Genomic DNA, 7,770 nt, shown 5'->3' with positions numbered 1-7,770 from the left:
AAAAATATAAATAATTTTGGATGCACATTTACTCTAGAAACATTTTTGCAAAAGGGAAAATGCCCCTCCATCTTCCAAAAAACAGGGACCTGCACACAAATTCAAGTTTGACCACTTTTCAAAGTTGAAGGTAAATTTATTATCAAACTACATATATGTCACCAAATGCTACCCTGAGATTCATTTTCTTGCAGACATTCACAATAGAATAAAGAAATACAATAGAATCAATGAAAAACTGCACACAAAGGCAAATATTAAAAAAAATCTATAATTAAATAAACAAATAATACTGAGAAGGTAAGTTGTAGAATCCTTGAAAATGAGTCCATAGGTTGTGTTCAGTGATCAGTTCAGTGTTATGGTGAGTGAAGTTGCCCATGCTGGTTCAGGGAGTCTAATGGTTGTAGGGTAATAAGTATGTATTCCTGAACCTGGAGGTGTGGAACCTGAGGCTCCTGTACTTCCTTCCCAATGCCAGCAGTGAGAAGAAAGAGCACACATACATCCCTCACTTTATGCAGGTGGAAGCTTTGTGCTTGTGACTCTAACCACATTGCATTTGATGATTATGGGTGTGGGAAGTCCCTACATACTCTCTTCATCCACCACCATGCTGTATACACAATGTTAATTTTACATTTTAAACAATTTATTATTGATTGCAGCTCTTGCACGATCTGACTTGGAAGGGCAAGCAAGCAGGGGGCAGAGGAGGTAATAGCATTCAGGCCTATTTGGTGAAGTTTCATTGTTGGATTTTAGTAAGGCATTTGACAGAGTTCCTCTTGAGGCTCATCCAGAAGTTTAAAATGCTTTCAATGGTGAATTGGCTGTTTGGATTCACAACTTGCTCGTCTATAGAAGGCAGAGGACAGTGGTCGAAAGGACTTATTCTAGCTGGAGTTCTGTGATTAGTGGTGTTCCACAGGGATCTGTGCTGGGACCTCTGCTGTTTGTGATGCATGTAAATACCCTGGACAAAAATGTAGATGTGTTGGATAGTAAATTTGCAGATGATATGAAGATTGGTGGCTTTGAGGATAGCATAGAAGACTGGCTAAGAATATATCAGTCACAGTTATGGGTGGACAAATGGCAAATGGAGTTAACTTGGCCAAGTGTGAAGTGTTGCACCTTGGTAGATCAAATGTAAAGAGACAGTACACTGGTAGGGGCAAGGCACTGAACAATGTTGATGAGCAGAGGGATCTGGAGGAACAAGTTCATAGCTTGCTGAAAGTGGCTTCTCAGGTTGATGGAGTGATTTAGAAGGCAAATGGCATGGTTGCTTTTATTCATTGATGCACTGAGTTCAAAAGTCAGGAAGATATGTTGCTGCTTTATAACACTCTAGTTAGGCTACATCTGAGGTATTGCATACTGTTCTGGTCATCCCATTATAGAAAGGATATCAAGACTTTGGAGAGGATATTGAAGAGGTTTACCAGGATGCGATGCTGCCTGGATTAGAGGACACATGCTATAAGGAAAGATTGGACTAACTAGGGTTGTTTGTTGTTTTCTCTGGATTGGTAGAGATGGAACAGACTTGATCATAGCTTATAAAGTTAAGAGAGGCAAAGATAGAGAGCATGCTCTCAGGGTTGAAATGTCGAAAACCAGAGGGCGTACATTTAAGGTGAGAGCAGGTAATGTCAAAGGAGATGTGAGGGGCGAGTTTTTTACACAGAGTGGTGTGTGCCCTGGAATGCACTGCCTGGGCTGAAGCAGATGAAGACAGAGACACTAGGGACATTTAAGGGGTGTTTCAACAGGTGCATGAATAATCTGACAAGCAAGGCTTTGGGCCTAATCCAGGCTGTTCTGGGGTTCGGATCTGAGGACTCAATTTGGTTTGGAATGTTGTTCGCATGATTTGTGTTTTATTTCCTTACTCTTGCACTTCGGGTGTTGGTCTTTAACTTAATATTTTTTTAATTGTGTTCTTTTGGGCTTCTTGCTTCGTGGCTACCTGTGAGCAAATAAACCTCAAGGTTGTATAATTTATACATTCTTTGATAATAAGTGTACCTAGAATCTTTGAATCTTTGAATGAATGTGAGGAAAATAGAATGAAATGGACGTTGTTTAGGCATAAGGGATTAGTTGGCCACTTCTTTTTTAATTTATTTGGTTCGGCACAACATTGTAGGCCGAAGGGCCTGTTCCTGTTCTATGTTCCATGGATTTGTTCTGATGATGCAGATTATAGTTTCCAGTGTTGAACTGGAATGTCCCAATGGCTTTGATAGTCTTCTAAATACTTTAAAAAATGTAGCTCCTATTATAACATGAGGAACACATCTGCCACTTTGTATATAGAGAGATCCCATAAGCAGCAATTGTTTCTAGTGAATTGGCTAAAAATTCCATGGAAGCAGTTCTTACCAGCAGGAGAAGAGGAGGGTACTTTTAATCTGTTTCAAAACTAACTTATGTTGAAGATAGATAAGATGTTGGTGAGGCCTAATTTGGAGTATTGTGTGCAGTTTTGGCCACCTACCTACAGAGGAGATGTAAATAAGGTTGAAAGAGTACAGAGAAAATTTACAAAGATGTTGCCGGGCCTGGAGGCCCTGAGTTATAAGGTAAGACTGAATAGGTTAGGACTGTATTCCTTGGAACTTAGAAGACTGAGGGGAGATTTGATAGAGGTATGCAAAATTATGAGGGGTATAGACAAAGTAAATGCAAGCAGATTTTTCCCATTGAGGTTGGATGGGATTACAACTAGAGGTCATGGGTTAAGGGTGAAAGGTGAAAAGCTTAAGGGGAACATGAGGAAAAAGTTCTTTACTCAGAGGGTCTTCAGAGTGTAGTATAAGCTTCCAGAGCAGGTGGTGCATGCAAGCTCGATTTCAATGTTTAAGAGAAGTTTGGATAGGTACATGGAGGGTTATGGTCCATTTGCAGGTCAATGGAATAAGTCATCTTAAATGGTTCGACACGGACTAGATGGGCTGAATGACCTCTTTCTGAGCTGAACTTACCTATGACTCAAAGCAGCCTTTGGGTGTAAACAAGTAAATCGCATTTACAATAGAAGGGGGCAGAGGCAGGGAAACACATACAAAATGCTGGAGTCCTGATGAAGGGTCTTGACCCAAAATGTTGACTGTTTATTCCTTTCAATGGATGCTGCCTGTCCTGCTGAATTCCTCCAGCATTTTGCATCTGTTACTCTGGATTTCCAGCATCTGTTGTGTTTTCGGAGGCAGGGAAATCCCTCAATAACCTGGTGGGGGATTATTGAATGATTTTATGTGCACATTATGGGTGTGATATCTCCGAAAGGCGGATACATTAGGGATATTTAAGAAACTGTAAGACAGATACGTGGGTGATAGAAAAATGGAGGGCTGTGTGAGGGGGAAGTGTTAGAGTATTATACAATTTGATTGATTTTAGAGTAGGTTAAAGGTCAGCACAACATCATTGGACAAAGGGTCTGTACTGCGCTGTAATATTCTGTGATCTGTGTCCATAACATTCACATAGAATCATTCAATAAGTGGTGTGTGAGATTATGTAAAAGCCAGCATGTTAAAAAATCATATGCACACCCTTGTTTGCAGATTTCCGCACTCTTTTCAGCACCAAGAAATATGCCCTGTCTCCGATTATACAATTTGATGCTACGAGAAGGAACATTCTAATATAAAAACATTCATTGTCAAGAATTAATGACCACTTTGTTTTTAACATGGCAAATTGTTCTGATCAAATTCTGTTGCTTGAGAGAACGATAGGAAAATTTTAATAGTCTGGTTTGAAAATGAATCATATATACACTTGAAAACTCACACTTTGTAGGGTTTGTGGAAAATTAAGGGAAGAGGGAGGGATTGAATGGTTTGTTCAAAGAGCTAACATGAACATGGTGGCTTCCTTCAGTGTTACATGACTTTGTAATAATTAATTCCAACAAGTGAATTTTTAATCCCACGAATTACCTTTTAGTACAGAGGGACAACCTTTTAGAACAGAGGTATGAAGGATTTTTTTTTCAGCCATTGAGTAGTGAATCTGTGGAATGCTGTGCCGCAGAGTGTAATGGAGGTCACGTCCGTGGGTATATTTAAGGCAGAAGTTGATAGTTTCCTGATCTGTCAGAGCATTAAAGAATATAGCGAGAAGGCAGGTGTATGGGGTTGAGTGGATCTAGGATCAGCCATGATGGAATGGTGGAGCAGAATCGACGGGCTGAATAGCCTAATTCTGCTCCTATGGTCTTATAGTCTAAAGGAAGACCACAAATGTTGTAGCTCATCCACTTCAACTTTCAACGTCTTGTGCATTTGGAGGTAGTCTTCTGCACACCACTATTGTAATGCATGCTTATTTGAGTTACTGTCACCTTCCCGTCAGCTTGAACCAATATAGACATTCTCCTCTGAGTGCTCTTATTAATAAGGCATTCTGGCCCACAGAATTGTCACTCACTGGATGTCTTTTATTGTTTCTCACACCATTCTCTGTAAACTCTTGAAAATCCCAGGAGATCGGCAGTTTCTGAGATACACAAACCACCCCTTCTGGCACCAACAATCATTCCATCGTTAGGGTCACTTAGATCACATTTATTCCCCATTATGATCTTTGGTCTGAACAACAGCTGAACCTCTTGGCCATGTCTGCATGCTTTTATGGATTGAGTTGCTGCCACGTGATTGGCTGATTGGATTTTTGTACCTAATAAAGTGGGCACTGAGTGTATGACCTTCAGAAGGACTGTAAGCGGTCTGACTAATGCATCCACACGTATACACCATGTTTGCAACTCTAATAATTCAATCACACCTGCAAGGTGCACTGAAGGTATTGAGTTTCTGAACAGGAACTACCATTAAGGAGCAACATTAAGATAATATCAATTTGACTGAATGGCAGAATTACTGAGGATCATGCATGAAACTACACTCACAGCTGTGATTGATTTAAGTGTCCAAGAAACAATATTGCTCAAGCTAATTCCTTTCCAGCCCAACCAGTTCTAATGTATAAGCAACTACCTGTAGTTTAGCCAGGCTTATAAACCATTTGTGCAACATTTTTTTGTTAAGTATGAAGATGTCAAAGAGGGCTGGAAGATCAGAATGAGGTTTACTATCAATGGCATATGTCGTGAAATTTGTTGAATTTGTGGCAGCAGTACAATGCAATACAGAATAATACGAAAAGTACTATAAATTACATTAAGTATGTATATTAACTAATTAAATAAGTAGTGCAAAATGGAAATAAAAAGTAGTGACACACATAAAAGTTACTGGTGAACACAGCAGGTCAGGCAGCATCTCTAGGAAGAGGTACAGTCGACGTTTCAGGCCGAGACCCTTCGTCAGGACTAACTGAAAGAAGAGCTAGTAAGAGATTTGAAAGTGGGAGGGGGAGGGGGATATCAAAAATGATAGGAGAAGATGGGGGGGGGGGAGGGATGGAGCCAAGAGCTGAACAGGTGATTGGCAAAAGGGATATGAGAGGATCATGGGATGGGAGGCCTAGGGAGAAAGAAAAGGGGAAGGGGGGAAAAAGCCCAGAGGATGGGCAAGGGGTATAGTGAGAGGGACAGAGGGAGAAAAAGGAGAGAGAGAAAAAGAAACTGTGTATATAAATAAATAACAGATGGGGTGCGAGGGGGAGGTGGGGCATTAGCAGAAGTTTGAGAAGTCGATATTCATGCCAGCAGGTTGGAGGCTACCCAGACGGAATATAAGGTGTTGTTACCCAGACGAAATATAAAAAGTAGTGAGTTAAGTGTCATGGGTTCAGTGTCCATTCAGAAATTGGATGGCAAGGAGAAGAAGCTGTTCCTGAATCGTTAAGTGTGTCTTCAGGCTTCTGTACCTCCTTCCTGATGGTAGCAATGAGAATAAGGCATGAGTAATGGGGGCCCTTAATGAAGGATTTTGCCTTTCTGAGGCATCGCTCCTTGAAGATGTCCTGGATACTACGGATACTAGTGCCCATGATGGAGCTGACTAAGTTTACAACTCTCTGCAGTTTATTTTAATCCTGTGCAGGGGCACCCAACCACACCCCCCCCCCCACCACCCCGCTATACCAGACGGGGATGCAGCCAGTTAGAATGCTCTCTGTGGTGCAATTGTAGAAATTTAAGTGTGTTTTTGGTGACATACCAAATCTCCTCTAACTCCTAATGAATTATAGCCGCTGTCGTGCCTTCTTTGTAACTGCATCGATATGCTGATCCTCTGAGAAGTACTTATTCAATTGATAGCATGTTCAGTCAGCAATTTATTTTTCACATCTGGCAATTGGACTTAAAATAAGCTCAAATTGATGATTTGAAAGACTCACTCTGCCAGCTGTAATATGTTTGGATAGTCAGAATCTTTGAACTTCCATTTATACATTGAGGAGATTGTAAGGGGAAATAAGGAAATACTTTTGTGATTTGGGTTAAGGACTATTGTTGGTCAAATAATAAAAGAAATGGTTCATCCAAACCAAGATGTCTATAAACCAAGGACTTGAAATTAATCTTTCTCAGTGAAGGTACTTTAATAACTCAGGATCGAGGATAATTTGTTTTCACCCCAGTTCTCTGGGTTCTGAGCTGAACTGATGAGGCCAAGCTGGGAAGTGTAGATGGGCAGGAGGTGTTTGATGGGTCAGACAGGCGGATTGAGCGTGATTCTGTCATTTACTTTTGTGATCTCCCCGTACATGGACTGGGATTCTCAGTGCCAAGTGCTCATTCTCCACTTCCTGCTATTGTGGGCGAGAGATTCTCAGATGTTATTAAAAATGTTACATTATTTTTCAGGGAAGCTTTGAGAACATCCTAGAGTCATAGAGAAGTACAGCACAGATAAGAGGCCCTTTGGCTCATATAGTCCATGCCAAAACCATTTAAACCGCCTACTCTCATTGACCTGCACCAGGATCATAGCCCTCATAGCCCTCCATACCTCTACAATCCATGTACCTATCCAAACTTCTCTTAAACATTTAACTCGAGCTCACATGCACCACTTGCATTGGCAACTCTCCACGCTCTCACAACCCTCTGAGTGAAGAAGTTTCCCTTCATGTTTCCCTTAAACCTCTCACCTTTCATCCTTAACCCATGACCTCTGGTTATAGGCCCACCCAACCTCAGTGGAAAAACATCTTTGAGACTGTAAAGTCTTATAGTCTGAAGGAAGACCACAAATGTTGTAAGCATCCACTTCAACTTTTGATAATTTCTTCCCGCAACAAAACTCATATAGAGACCCTAGTTGTGGAGGTGATATATTATCAAAGGGGTCACAATACTTGTTTATTATTAACAACTGACACTTAGGGTACAATGATGACAAATTTTAATGTAAAGATGTCACAGGAGTAATTTTGGCTTGTTACTGACAGGACTGAGAGAAAACAAGATCAGTTTGGCTCTGATAAATACTTTACAAATTAAATAACATTTATCCTTGCAAGAGTAGATTTAACTTTTATGACCATCACTGATGTCTAAGTGATTGTAGACTGTCAGGTGAAGACACAATGTTCACCTTCTCTGCCTACAAAGTAATATTATCATCTTCGGGAGCTGTTACAATGCAAACACAGTTATCTCTGTTTATCTATCTTTCTCTATTGGAATTAAAATGACAGCATTAGGCTGCAAAACAATCTTAAATATTTAAAAGCTACATCAAGTAGATTGTTGTTAAGTTTGAATTGCAGTCTATTGCAATAAATGTATCAGTAATTTTGTAATACACATTGACAATAATTCTGAGTGGGTCCTCTCCA

The sequence above is a fragment of the Mobula hypostoma genome, chromosome 2 (genome assembly GCF_963921235.1).
Source record: "Mobula hypostoma chromosome 2, sMobHyp1.1, whole genome shotgun sequence".
Classification (NCBI taxonomy): Eukaryota; Metazoa; Chordata; class Chondrichthyes; order Myliobatiformes; family Myliobatidae; genus Mobula; species Mobula hypostoma.
Note: the sequence above shows the minus strand (reverse complement) of the source record.